Genomic DNA, 15,400 nt, shown 5'->3' with positions numbered 1-15,400 from the left:
TCTTTTCATAATGTTTTCAGAAGCTATGGTTGGAAAGCAGAGTATACGTTGGTAAATAAATACGTGCAAGGGAAGAGTTCAAGTTATAGACTGTCATCTTAAATAAGTTTATGTGAATAAGTTATTTTCACCATATATTTTTATTGGGGCTACACAGGCCAGCCTTAGTTACATAAACATACAGCACAGACAATATTCCCCCAATCAATATCAAAAATAAATGAATAATATATTATCGCAAGTGATGTGGTTACATGGATTATATTTTCGCTGTCAGTCGATATTAGCTATCAGATTTTGTATTAAACTATCAGAATTAAGATGATTGGGAGGAGCAGGGTTGTAGAAAAATCACACTTTTGATGAAGTGACAGTTGCACCTAATTGCCAAATAAGACTGTGTTGTGGAGGGGAAGCAAAGAATACTGTAAATCAGGAAAGAAATGAAATCATTACTGGCTTAGAGTACTTCCAGGTGGGAACCTTAGATCACAAATGGATCATTCAGATCTGATCTTTATGTGTGTGCGTTTGGCACATTAGCTTTGGCGCACTGCCATTTTTTCAGTCATGGATAAGGGATGTAGGAGAGGGTGCTATTGGTTTGTGGGGGTTTTGCCTTGTTTTTCGTGTTTTTATCTTGTATTTTTATGTTGTGAACCACCCCAAGATCTATGGATGAGGGTGGTGTACAAATTAACAAATAAATATTTTGCCACATGCCGTTTAGCCCAGTGGGTGAAGCTTGATGGAATGCATTTGGAATGTATTTTTGTTCCTCCCCTCAGTTACTTTATCCCAACCCTCTACCACCTGCTTTCTATTCTTGAAATTTTTCACTTCTGTGTGCATATATTTTAAATTTTAAAAATAAAACAGGTAGTACCCACCATGTCATCGCATCTGTTCTTGGTTCCTATTGGCTCCATTGCTCCCACTGTGCTCAACGAGATCAGAGCATAGCACACACAAGGGATGATGTGTACCTCCTCTTCATTCAGAAAACGTTAGGACTTGCCATTTGTATTTCTCTAACAGAGAGAGAGAGAGAGAGAGAGAGAGAGAGAGAGAGAGAGGCTATATTTTGCAAATACCCAACTTGCTCTATCTGATCCATTAAATATTTATTAGCCAGTGTCTGCCCGTTGAGGACTTGGAGGGAGGGGGGAGGTTAGTGTTATTGTCTGTCTGGTCAGAGAGTAATCTCATTGGCCAAAGATAAAAGTTGATTAGGATCATAAATGTAGCCTCCCTGCAAATGTCATTTAATGATGTAAGATGGGGGTGAGGTGGGGGGTTACTCTTTCTGATCAGTCCAAGCAGCAGTTTCTCAAATGAACAAAATGTTTGGGGAGGGTTGAAGCTTAATGACTCTTTATTCAACTGAATGGACAAGCAGCAAGCTCTTGGCATATACTCCCCCAGATCACTGGAGGCAGAACACTCTCTGGAGCTGGCACAGGCATCAGGCAGATGATAACACTAATGTACTTTCCTTTTTCTGAAAACAATTAAACCATGAGAGACTGAGACTCTTTGTGACACGTAGCGATTTGTTGAAAATCAGTTATCTGCTAAAAGGGGGTGGGGGAGGTCCATTATATTAATCAGACCAACAAAGTCATAAATTTATTTTCATAAAAGAAAGGCGCTTGGACCCGGACAGTGCTGATTGCGATGGTGATTCTCAAGCACGCCATGAAAGCGATTTACTATCTATGGTATACTTAATAAACACTATAGTGTGGCTTTCTGTGGCTAATAAAGCTTGCTTTACGTTATGCCCCTTGTCTGCTAAGATTTGCCTCCTAGGGCTCACTTAGAGTGCATTAAGAAGTTGAACACCAAGATCAGGGTGATTTGCTGCAAAACCTAAATAATTCATGCTGCTTTCAGCTGGTGTTTTTGCAAATGCTGTAACGAGACAAGCTGCAAAATGTTTTACATGGAGGGAAAACACAGATTACCACTAAAGGAAAACCCTTTTGCACAGAACTGCCTCTTGGGGCCCTGTCTCATGTTGCCTTTGCGGTGTGGGAACCCTACAGCGGTACAGCGCGGCTTCTTCCCACACCACGAAGGTGATGCCAGAAGAACCTGGCCATGTTGGAGGAGCTCATTTTTGCAGTTCCTCTCCATGCCAGAATTGCCCCTTCTTGAAAAGATGGAGGGGGTTTCACTGTGTGGGCTTTCCCCCTTGCTGTGGGGCTTCTGGTGTTACCTTTGCCATGCACAAAGGAATGGTGCTGTGCATAAGAAGAGCTCTGTGGGATCAGACCAAAGGATGTAATCGAGCGTTTTGTTCCCACAGTGGCCAAACAGATTTGCATGCAAAGCCCAGAAGCAGGACATGAACCCAATAGCCTTCTCTTGCTCAAGATCCCCAACAAGTGGTACTTAGAGATTTTCTTCTTTGGCGATCACTCGTAGCCGAGTAAGATTGTCTTCCATAAACACGGTTTTAACAGTGAGTCCGTAAGTGACTGTGGAGGCCAATTCTGGATCCACACATCCTACCACAGTGGAGAGATAGGTTTCTGGGCAGGAGCTGAACACAGTGAGGGTTTGCCAAGTGTGCCTTCCTCTTAGCTTCTAAAAAAAAATGTAGTATAAATACCAACAACTGGGGAACACTGCCCTGCGAGTGCTCCAATTGGAGAACAGCCTTTACCAAAGGTGTCAAGGGCTTTGAAGACTTGGAGATATATCTCCTCTGACACTGGACACAATATATCCAACATTCATTACTAGTAGCCATTGATATACTTATCTTCCAAAACATTGTCCAATCTACTCCTAAAGCCATCTAGGCCTGTGTCCTTCATCACATCTAGGAAAACCAGATCCCAGCCTAGCAAAGGCCTGTGTGAAGGAGTGCTTCAGTTTTTTTATGTCCCAATTGTGATCGGGACGCCAGGTTTGAATGTTACGAAAGAGAAGATCTCATGCTAAAAAGATAACATAAGAAGAAGCTTTTAAATGTCTGCTGCAGCACATTCAATGAAGATTATTGGAGATGTCCAAGTAGTGGTGGAACTTCATGCTCCAGCACTGGGGGGCGAGGAGCAGGCGGAGGCGTGGCTGGTGCGCGTCCTGGAGGCGTGGAGCGCTGCCCGCAGGGGCGTGGCATGCGTCCTGGGGCATGGCACGCTGTCTGTGGGGGCATGGCGCCCAGCACGGGCCAGGGGGCAGCTGCGATGGCACCCCACCGGGATCACGCTGCCGGGGGCGGTGCACTCCCCCCCCCACTCCTCTTCCTCCGCCAGTTTCTCTGAGGCATATTCTGGAACCCTGAGACGGACGTCTATTTCCTTGTTCTCAAGGACCAAATATTCTTAACAACAAGTGGAATTGATGGGGACATTTGTAAGAAACTGAAGAAGTCAGGACAGAACTCTGGCCCTGCAGGGCAAGTGAGGGAAGGAGAGGTATCCTGGCTGGATTGTGGGTAGGACATCCAATGGTTGCTGGAGGAAAGGAAGAAAATACATGTATGTAGCAATGAGAGACATGGTGGAATTGGCAGGGTGAGAGGGGGCATTCATTAATTTTACCTGTGTTAAGCAAAAATTAGCACAAAGACTGCATAGCAGGAGACCGCAGTCTATAATACAAAAATATTCCCCTCTTCTCTAAACAGTGAGAAGTCTAGGATGGGAATGAAGGATTTCGTTTCCGTTGGATGATTTATAGTGTCTTTGTAATATATGTTTATATGCTAATATACAAGCAGAGTCTATTGAAAACAAACAGACTTAGATACAAAATATAACAGGCAGCGCAACCATTAATCCTGCACTAGGTTCCCAAAATAGCAACTGCATCCAGATTTTGGCTAACTGCTGCTAAAAACTTTTGTACTTCTCACCGTTTCTTAAAATTTTGATAAAATTTCATCCTGCAGAACATTACCCAGATAGCACACATCAATCTTCTTTTCTTCCCTGCAACTTTGGAGGGGGGAAAAACACTTAGAGGTTTTCTTCATGAAGCAGTACATAGGTTTTGCTAAATAAATAAATAAGATACAGCACATCCCATTCATATTTACGATTGTATGCCAATCCATATTTTGTGGTTCAGCTGGTTCAGCGGAACAGTATTGCTAAGTCTCTCCTTCTTTAATATACATATATATACAACCTGCATTTCCTAAACAGATTAATCAGTATTTCCGCCATCTGTTTTATAGTTTGTTTTTAAAATCCATTCAGCATGCCAAATGGTAAAGCCAGCTGAGCTCTTGTTTTGGGAGAACGGCTGTAGGACAACACAGTAGTGAAAACTGCTAAAAAAAGAAGCGTTGAACAGCTCAAGGTGTTGTGCTGTTGAATCAACAAGCAGTGACCCAAAACCTACATAACACAAGACGCTGAAACCTGGTGGCATAAGAGCACTTCTTCTGAAAGGGTAAGATCTGCACCTTACATTTAGAGCAGTATCACACCATTTGGGGGAAGTCATGGCTTCCCCCGAAAGAATCCTGAGAACTGTAGTTTAAGGGTGATTAGGGTTGCTGTGGTGTAGTGGTTAAGAGCGGTGGACTCGTAATCTGGGGAACTGGGTTCGCTTCCCCACTCCTCCACATGCAGCTGCTGGGTGACCTTGGGCTAGTCACACTTCTCTGAAGTCTCTCAATCTCACTCACCTCACAGAGTGTTTGTTGTGGGGGAGGAAGGGAAAGGAGATTGTTAGCCGCTTTGAGACTCCTTAGGGTAGTGATAAAGCGGGATATCAAATCCAAACTCTTCTTCTTCATCTTACAGAGCTGCAATTCCCAGAGTGCCCCGGGAAGAGGTATTCGCTGTCCACTCACTCTGGGAATTGTAATAGCACACAAAAATGTATTATACTGGGGGAAATTGCTTGCAGAAGATGTATACAGTAGTCAAACTGTGTAGGAAAATTAATAGAAACTCACACTGTAATGCCAAATTATTTTAATGAGTTTTGGTTTCTTTTTGTTTTGGAAAGGAGACGCTGAGGGTGAGAGATAGTGGCCAGCCTAAAGCAGTTTAGAAACTTTAGCAGTAAATGTTGGGCTGGACCTGGAGATGTTGTTGTTGTTGTTTAGTCGCTTAGTCGTGTCCAACTCTTCGTGACCCCATGGACCAGAGCACGCCAGGCACTCCTGTCTTCCACTGCCTCCCACAGTTTGGTCAAGCTCATGCTGGTAGTTTTGAGAACACTGTCCAACCATCTCATCCTCCATTGTCCCCTTCTCCTTGTGCCCTCCATCTTTCCCAACATCAGGGTCTTTTCCAGGGAGTCTTCTCTTCTCATGAGGTGACCAAAGTATTGGAGCCTTAGCTTCAGGATCTGTCCTTCCAGTGAGCACTCAGGGCTGATTTCCTTCAGAATGGAGGATCTGGAGATACCCCAATTCAAATCTTCCCTTAGCCATGAAAAACCACAGGTTGACCTTCAGCCAGTTAGCATTTCACAGACTAACCTGCCTCACAGCATTGTTTTGAGGGAGGTGCTTATTTTCTCGAGCTCCTTGGGTATACGTGTAATCAAATTAAGTAAATAAAACAAAATGTATTGTAACAGAGGCAAGGGTCTTTCTGGTCCATCACTCAGGCTCTTGGTCTCTACGCTATATCAGCCAAGACTCCAGTGCCTCCTCCTCCAGTGGTGAGGCTGTTTTGAATTTTCTCACAACCAAAGGAAGACAGAACAAAGGCCTCTTCCCCACTTAAAAGGGAAGAGGGCTATTCACACGAGAGTGTTTTAAAAGAGCCTGACCTCCTGCTCTGCACACTTTTAGTGGCTGAGCGGCTGTTTTCTCCCCGTAGACCTTTTAGTCCTGTTGAATAAGTATCTAGTTCCTTTCAATAAATTCTGCGCATTTTGATGGCAAAGTGACTACACGTAGCTGAAGTGACAGCTGCTAGCGACAGGCGAGAGCTTGTTAAGCCGAAAAAGATGTCACATCATTTTCATAGCGCTGCTTGTCTTCTATTTTTCAGCAGCTCTCTGCAATGAGCATAGAGTAATGTCATATATATATATATATATATATATATATATATATATATATATATTGCAGCCAGAAACAGGTAGTCAATGAGGGTGTTTATTCATTGAAGGTCAGGCTTTTGTATTATGAAACTTCCAGCAGATGCGATAAGCAGTAAATTGCAGATCTATCACTGCCCCCCTCCCTTCCCAGCGAGCGTGCGCGGGAAATCAGCAGAATCCTGCCTCTGTTTGATTTATAGCCCACTTTTGACCAACCCTTATCTAGTTCCCACAAGCCCTTTTCTGATGCAGCTCATGTCTGAATGACAATAGACAACCACTGCCATTATGCTCCAAAATCCCTCTCTGCATTCTAGACACCTAAGATTACATCTGGGCTATTGATTTATTACTGCCTCCCCCACCCCACTACCCCTCCCGGGACCAGTTTGTTCACCCTGAACAAGATAGACTATTATTAAACTGAGCAAACAACTCCATGTGAACTTGCTAAGGGAAATAATCATTTGCAGCCACCTTTCTAAGAACCTGGATGCACAAAGCAACAGAGGCGTTGAAATATTAAGGCTATTTTTATGTCTGTAGCCACCAGTTGTGCTTTGCTCAGATTATATTTAATTGATGCACAATGTGCGATAGCATAAACATGCTCTCCCCCCCCCCCCCATCTTGTAGTGCCTCTCTCAGAACCTTCAGATACTGCAGTCCTCCTGCGGATACTTTCCAGTTTGAATTAAAACCCAAATAATTGGAGGACTCTGCTTCCTTGCCTGTTACGGTAACACCATCCCCATCAGAGGCAAAGAGGTTTTACAGCACCTCTTGGAGCCTCAGCAAAACACACACACATCTTCTTTCAATTTGTGAGAGATTTCTGGGAGATATAAATATCCTACAGCTATCATCATCTCTGTAGTCCCACTTGCACATTGAAATGTGATGTGATGGCAATAACAGTTGTGTTGTTATTTGTGTGTTTGTTTGTTTTTATTTAATATCTTCCATCTCAGCTTCAGCAGTGGCATATGATGCGGTTTCTCTTGGGTGCTAACCATGTGGGTGTTGCAGAAATGCTTCTCCCTGGATAGAACAAAGACAGTCCTGTTTCGCCTCCAGAGGGGTTGCTAGGCTTATAAAATTTCCCTCCGTCACCGACTGATCACCTAGAGTGCAATATTTCTGCCAGCCACTGTTACCCCACCATTGTGGGACTGTAATGTTGTTGTTGGTTGCTGGCATCCACCTCTCTCAGGAGACAGTGGAAGAGGGACCCTTTGGGGGCAACATCAAATCACTGGAGAGTTACAGTGCTTGCTGCAGATCGTGTCCTCCCTCAAAGAGGGGACGTGTTGCAGTGCGACCTGACAACCAAACCCTGTGTTGTGGGTGGGTACAACCTTACAAGTTGTGACAATTTGCTACGCGGCAGGCAAAACCCAATGGCAGCAGCCAATCAGCCAAGTGGGGGAAATTCCTGCCATGCCCCTGTCCCAAAGACAGACGACACATGACGGCATAGCAAGGTCAATTGCAAAATGCCCTAAAATTAGGGAGAGGTGGGCGGGTGTTCCAATGCATGAGCGAAAGAGGAAGCTCTGGGACATGTGCATGGGTTTATATAGGTCCCTTGATCTGTTTAGACTGCTCCCCATTGGCCAGATTAAACCCAGCAGCGGGGGATCTACCAATCGGGTGTTGTGGCTATCCAATAGACCCACCCACAACCAGGAGGTCAGTCTCCAGGTCTCACCACAACACGTCCTCTTCTAGGGAGGACACGATTTGTGTGCAGGAAGAGAAAGGGACAAGGAGCCTGGACATGGGACCTTTTGATAACCCCTGCCCATGGAAGCCCAGCAGACCCTCCCATTGAAATTATGAGATCTAGCCATGAATTCCTTTGGTCCTTGGGCAGGTTAAAGTTGGTGAACCAGAAAGGGGGTCAGATAGAACCAATTTCAACCTCTTGCCCATGAGTAAGGAAAGTGCTGTTTACAGCCCAGCCACGTGAAAACTGTTGTCTGCAAAAGATTCTCATGATGCTGGGGCCGCATCTGCAAGATGCATACATCTGGGCAAGGCTGATTATTACACGGGCCTTTTCCTGGAAATCAACACCCCACCCAGCGGGAGGAAGCCAATTCCCAAAGAAAAACTGGCCCCACCCATGTTGGTGCGTTATTCTGAGGCAGCTTTCAGGCCCTCCGGATCTCCTCATGGAGAAACAGCTTTCACATGCTTAAAGCAGGAGTGGGGAATCTGTGCCCCCCCCCTGAAGTTGCAGGATTTCAGCTCCCATCAGCCCCAAGCAGCATGGTCAATGGTCAGGAATGGTGGGAGTTTTAATCCAGCAACATCTGGAAGGCCACAGTTTCTCCCAAGTATCTCACAGGATCTAGAATTCCACACTGCTGTGCTACTTTAAATAATATATTCAATAAAACCCACTGGGTTTCTTTTCTCCTGTTATTGAAGGTGGGGAGGTTGTATTTTGTTTTGCTTCACTTTGCTTACTGTATGTTTTACGTGTGTTCCCCTCGATCAACTTCCTTGGTAAATACTGATGCATCTGAGAAGTAGTGCCAAAATTCCTCCTATTCCTCCTATTCCTCCTCCCTATCCATCACTTTTCCTTAGATTGTAAGCCTGAGGTGATTTCCTGGCTTATTAGTTATCATTGCAAGCTGTTCTGGGATCCTTTTCGGCTGAAGAGGACAATTAAAATCCAGTCCATACATACATACAAGTAAAGGTAGCCCTGACCGTTAAGTCCAGTCGCAGACGACTCTGGGGTTCCGCGCTCATCTCGCTTTATTAGGCGAGGGAACCGCCGTTTGTCCGCAGACAGCTTCCAGGTCGTGTGGCCAGCATGACTAAGCCGCTTCTGGCGAACCAGAGCAGCGCACGGAAACACCGTTTACCTTCCTGCCAGAGTGGTACCTATTTATCTACTTGTACTTTGACGTGCTTTTGAACTGCTAGGTTGGCAGGAGCAGGGACCGAGCAATGGGAGCTCACCCCGTCGCGGGGATTCGAACCATCAACCTTCTGATCGGCAAGCCCTAGGCTCTGTGGTTTAGACCACAGCGCCACCCGCATCCCAGATACATACATGCAAACATAAATATTGGAGAAACGCTGTGGTTGAACCAAAAAGGTGCTGGCACCTCCCAGCTGCTGCTGCTGCTGCTGCTGCTGTTGTTGGCTTTCAAAAGGTAGCCAAAGTGCTTCATTGTTCTTATTATATTTACCCTTCCATCAGCGCAAACCAGTACAGTCATACCTCGGGTTCAATGTGCTTCGGGATGAGCGCATTCGAGTTGCACTCCGTGGCAACCCAGAAGTAACAGAGTGTGTTACTTTCGGGTTTTGCCGCTTGCACATGTGCAGGCGCTCAAAATGACGTCACGCGCATGTGAAGATGCGCCGAAACGTGACCTGCGCACGCGCAGACGCGCGGACACGGGTTACGTTTGCTTCTAGATGCGAACGGGGCTCCGGAACGGATCCCGTTCCCATCTAGAGGTACCACTGTATACCTGATGAGCTTCATAGGCAAGAATCCTGTATCCATGCCCATCAAACTCCACTGCAGAATTTTCACCATCATCCTCACCACACTTAGTTCATAACGCAAGTTGGCAGCCCCTGGCACATTCAAATTCCATGCTGCTTGAATTCATTCGTGCTAGCCAAGAGTACTTTTCATTGTCCAGTGCTATGACACATCTCAAACTTTTTAAAGTAGAGTTTTTATTTTCATTTCTCTTTTTAAAAAGGGAATGGTGCTTTGTTTTAAGAAGCTCTCCCCCTCCTTCCCCCTCATCTTTTCTCTTTGGTTTTTCTCCTTCCTTGGGGAAGGGGTGTGGGGAGAGAGACACCAGTTAAGGCTATTTTTGAAGATATATTATGGTATTTTTCTTACCAGCTGAGCTGTCTCTTAATCCAGCCCAACATGTTGTTTGCTTTTTTGACTGCTGCTGGGCCTTCAGCAGGTGCTTTCATCAAGCTGTCTACACCAATGCCTAGCTCCTTTTTCCTGAGTGGCTACATTTAATTTAGAACCCATCAAGGCGTATGAGCAGTTCAAGCAGATTCTGTCCATGGTGTATTCCCAGGCAAAGTCTGCTGTGGATTTCATCTGCTCCTCTTGTCCAATTTCTACATATATTATTAAGTCTACTTCCAGCAAAGCATTTTGCTGCATGAATACAGATGTGCATTATTAAACTAATATTATTGCAGAATAAATTATTGATTACAAAGAATAATAGACGATTAAAAAATAGCTCTTTTCCTGTTTATAAAGGGAAAGGCTAACTTTGTCTTCATCTTATTATTACCATTACTATTATTTGTATTAAATTTCTTATACATGTGACTGGCATTTTTTACATTTCCTTTTTTAATCGTACCCTAAGTGTGCTTATCTGACATCTGAAGGCAGCCCTGTTTAGGGAAGCTTTTAATGTTTGATGGTCTACTGTATTTTAATATTTTGTAGGAAGCTACCCAGAGTGGCTGGGGAAACCCAGCCAGATGGGCGGGGTATGAATAATAATACATTATTATTATTATTATTATTATTATTATTATTATTATTAATCTTCAATGGTTGGGCACTTTTCCAGTACGACGCCTCAGGCCCCCATGGTCCAGCCAGGAAGCAGCTATTGGAGGGTTTTCCCAGGCTAGCGCAACTGCCAAATGGGTCTTGTGTGGGCCAGGGAAGTGGCCTGTGGCCTGCCTGATATTTGACCTGTCATGGGCAGACTACTCAGCTGACTCCACCTCAGGGGTCTCCTCTGCGGTCAGGGCCTTTTCAGTGGTGGTGCCCCACTTATGGAGTCCAAGGGAAGCTGAGCTCCCACCTCCTGTTTTCCATTGAGCATCAGGGTAAGACTTTGTTTCCCCAGGTCTTTAAAGGTCTCTCTCTTCTTAATGTGTTCAAACACCTGCTTTCTTGCTGGTTTTATTATGATTGGCATGTTTTCCTGCAGCTCATTGATTGTTGGCTGCATTTATCATCATCATTTTTTATTTGTATGCCCCCTTTCCATAGTTAAAACAATGCTCAAAGCGGCTTACAGCATGACAGGATTTACGTAATTACCAACATAACAAAATTCATAAACAACGAATAAATGAAGCACAATCAAAAGGAACACAACCAAATGGAAAACAATTCCCACATAAATCATAAAATCTAAAACCAAAAAAATACAGCATTAATATCAATAACAATTTAGAATGACATAGATAAAAAATAAAAATGATTTTTAAAAAGATCCATCTGTGTCAGCAGCAGCAGCAGTCCTTTATGGAGCCCGCCAGGCCCCACCCCAAGCCAGGGGGAGAGACGTAGGGCAGGGCCCTCAGGCTCCCAGCAGGTCAGTCGTGAACTGCGAAGGACCCATGTTGTCACTGGGTGGTATATAAGTATAACAATTCCAAGTCAAAACTGTTAATAAACCAAGGCAGCAAAGGAGTAAGGAGGAGTTAGAGCAGCAAATATACTTAAGTTGAAGATCGGTCATCAAACTATTGAAAAAGAAGCCCTCTGGGTAAATAATAGCCATGTGGCAGTTTTGCCATACATATACTAATTCTAAATTTCAACCACTGAGAAGCTACCTACCTTCCAAACTATTAAAAAATAGTAGCCTTTATGAACACTGATCTAGTTACATCATTTTATAGCAGTAGTAATCGTAATAGTTTATTGATTTATGAATTGTCTCATGTAAATTTACAATCATGCCATCATATAATATATACATACTATATAATACATATTATTGACTGAAGCAAACTCTTTTTCCTGCCCCTTTCCAACAGAAATGTAGCAATCATATTGCATTTCTGTATAGATAGAATAATACACACAAAGGGGAGGGGGGAGAGAGAGATATTTTAAAAACAAAAATCCTACGACGTTTTTAATGCATTTCATGACCTGAAATATTTGACTCCAGACTTTAAAGGTTTGAGGTTGGCAACAGCTGTCTCTTTCTCCCATTAGGAAAGGCACCATGGAAGTATTAAAGAAACTGTAGGACAAAAATATGTCTGCCATCAGCACTGTCAGTCCTAGCAATCATGGCCGGTTTGACGGCTTTTATATGAGTTCCTGCATATGTTTCTGGAAATTGGTGGGCTATTGGAGAATGCTTGCCTCTCGCTGACTGTATCTTCTCAGTCCGAATTGTGTGTGAATAGGAATTAAGGAAACATACACAAGGAGAGGGGTGTCTAATTCTCTAAGAAGCACATTTCCATTCATGTGGGAGTTGCAAGACATGCCAGTGGTCTTTCATAATCTTTCAGTCTACTCTTTGTTTGTCATTTCATTTCCTTTGTGGTGCCAACATTACTAGACGGCTCAGTGACACAGATGCTCAAGTAGTGAATACTCAACTCCCTTTTCCCCTCTCTCTATCCCCCCCCCCACCTACATCTTTTTTTCTTTTTGGCTTAGTGAAGGCTTTTCCCTTAGCCATGGAAACACCCTGTTCCCTTATTGGAGTTGACCGGGAAAAAAATCTTGATTTATCTGTCTAGAAGCATTTCCTGCTTTAAGTTTTGTTTTAGAGCAGAAGCCTGTTCTCTTCCATTTGCCTCTGCCTATGTCCTTAGCAACCCAGAATATAGAGAATGTCCCGAACAACCATTGCATTGCCATAATGTGGTTGCAATAAAGGTCATAAATGGAGCCTGCCTGGGAATTAATTCAAATAAGAAATTGACGTGCCAAGTTCAGTCCTCTGCTGGGCATGTTAATAATGTCACTTGTGTGATTGCTGCCAGAGGACATCCTAAAGCCAGGACTTGCAGCTCACTGGCCCTACCCTTGGGGCTCCCTTACTAGGACAAAAGCAGAGCCCAGAGGTCAGAAAGAGACTGCGGCGGCATCACTGCCGGGAGATAACTATTCATCTCCTTAAAGTATGGGCTAGCTTCTTGAAAGATTAATGTTGCTGGTGTTCAGGCATTTAAAAAATAGCACTGATTTCATCCCTGGACGGACTCCAGTGAAGTGACAACAGGGGTGAACTGGGAAGCGGCAAAGTCCTTGAGTTGCCATATGGCAAACATTTATAACTTCAGCAAGGCTGTTGCAATATCCTAACAAGTCATTCAAAGGGTCTTTTTTGGGGGGGGGGGGAGATTCAGCAATCCGATCAAAAGAGCCAGAATATGGGATGGTGGGACAGTGGGGTGGGTGGGGGACCCTTGCATCTGCATTTCTTGCACAAATAGGGAAAAGAAAGAACTAAGGGGACAAACGCGGAAAATGCGACTAAAGAAATGATGCGCGTGTTTTTAGTAATGATAAAGGAGATTACTTACTTGGCCGTGTGTTTGTGGAAATGTTTAGAATGAGAACAGTGGCTTCTTGTTTTAAAAGGAGGGGGGGACTGAGGAAAGAGTGGCAGTCCACAGGCTACATATGTACCAGGCCTTACTAGGGTTGTTGGAACCTGTTTTCATTATCAGAGCCCAGTGACAGATGTGCTGCAACAGAGGAAAGAATGATTCTCCGAGTCCACCCACACAGAGCTGGGGCTTGAGGAAGGCAGGTGAGGCTTTCGGATTACAATGTGTGACTTCTGGGCAGGCTTCCGTGCCAGCACCTCCTTTTTTTGAGAATCATGAAATCATAGAATTGTATAACCAGGGCCGTCTTACCCATAGGCCCTAGGGGTGTGGGGCACCTGGGTGCTGGGCTCTCAGGGGGGGGCCAGGCCGAGAGTCCAGGGCCCGAGAGTTGAGTCCAGGGAAGAGCCCATCTGTTGGTTGGGGTGCTACAGTGGGCTCTTCTGCTGCGGCTCTGCACCGCAAGTTCGGAGACAACTAAGCCAGCAAGATGCTGAGGCGGCCAGCCGGCCAGCTCCGCCCTCCTAAGTGCCTGGGACTGGGCAACCTGGGGGGGCACTGGGCAGATCTTTGCACCCTGGCACCGCATATGCTTAAGACAGCCATGTGTATAACTGTAGCGTTGGAAGGGACCACGAGGGTCATCTAGTCCAATCCCCTACAACGCAGGAATATTTTGCCCATTGTGGGGCTTGAACCCACAACCCACAATCCTGAGATCAAGAGTCTCATGATATACTGAAAAATTAAACCCCAGCTGCCTTTTCAATAGGCATAACTAAGTATCCAGTGCTTTCTGAATGTACTTCAAGTAAGAAAGTAGTGACACCCTCGTAACTCCACAAGCGCTGGTTCAGATGTACATTCTCAGCAATTCATGACTACACCATCAAGTGATGGCCTGGGGATGGACCATGACAGACCTATCTGTGACAAAATGCCCATGTTTCTGCATGTCACCTCAAGCACAATGCTTTAGTCTGATATCTTCACTTGCAGTCACCAGGTACAGCAGCTTTCCCCAGCCCAGGGCCTTTCAGAAGTTGTTGGACTGCAGTTCCCATCATCCTTGACCATTGATCATGCTGACTGGGGGTATCGGAGTTGAAGTCCAACAACATCTGGAGGGCCAGAGGTTAGGGAAGACTGAAGAGCACAATAATACAATGATGTAGATGTGAACCAGCTGTAAGTCTCAGCATCTTAACAATGGTCTGTGCCAGAGCTGGGGAAACGCAGGTCCTCCAGATGTTGTTGGACTCCAACTCCCATCACCCATGATCATTAGCCATACTAGAAGTTACATTCCAAAAATGTCTGGAGGGCCAGAAGATTCTAAACCATAGCATAATGTCCCATTTTGGGCCATCCAGCCATGCTTGTTTGTTTATTCACATACCTGCCCTGCTCACATCTGAAACAGGGGACAGCATATGCAACATACCACAAAAACCACACCACCTGCTACTGGTAGGCTCTACCACTTTGGATTGCAACCGTAGAATTTCTTTTCTTTCAAGCTTTCCTGTTGCATGTGGGATAGGGTGGGAGGTTTCACAAAAAGGCATCTGGGAGGGTGAAATGTAGGCCAGAATGTTTGGGCAGATGGCTTCTTCAAGCTCTGTCCAACCACAAATCAGATAGATAGATAGACAGATAGACAGACAGACAGGCATTATTGGCATCATTGTAGTTGTAGGTTTTTAAAACATATATAGCACTACTATTTTGATCACTTCCTAGGTTAATCAAAATTTGGCCAATTCATCTATCCACCCTCCTTTGGTCCATGTGAGGCTGCAGTGACAGCAAAAGAGCTACCCCCAGCTGGTCTTGCTCCCTTGCCAAGCTCTGGAAGTCTGTCACTGCCTTTCATGCTCCGCTTAGAAGCATTCCATATTGTGTTAATCCTTGTGGTTAGCAAGATCTTTCTGGCAAGTCTGCCAAATTCTTTCTAGTGCTTAACAAGACAATTCTCTCCCACTGTACTGTAGGTTACGGGGAGAGCCAGGGTCTTAATTCATCCCATGCCTACAAT

General features: G+C 44.7%; 1 long non-coding RNA gene across 1 annotated transcript in view; it reads right to left on the bottom strand.

Moving 5' to 3' along the window:
* The window catches only part of LOC308473788, a 31,199-nt gene extending 17,763 nt beyond the window's left edge, over nucleotides 1-13,436 (bottom strand). Inside the window, exons 1-2 of the long non-coding RNA XR_013984321.1 lie at nucleotides 13,336-13,436; nucleotides 891-1,031 (exon numbers count right to left, since the gene is read on the bottom strand). This is a non-coding gene — a long non-coding RNA (uncharacterized lncRNA). The remainder of the gene's footprint in view (nucleotides 1-890; nucleotides 1,032-13,335) is intronic.
* Nucleotides 13,437-15,400: the final 1,964 nt, after the last annotated feature.

The sequence above is a fragment of the Podarcis pityusensis genome, assembly GCF_964106645.2.
Source record: "Podarcis pityusensis genome assembly, chromosome: 3".
Classification (NCBI taxonomy): Eukaryota; Metazoa; Chordata; class Lepidosauria; order Squamata; family Lacertidae; genus Podarcis; species Podarcis pityusensis.
Note: the sequence above shows the minus strand (reverse complement) of the source record. Positions and strands in the feature narration are given on the sequence as shown.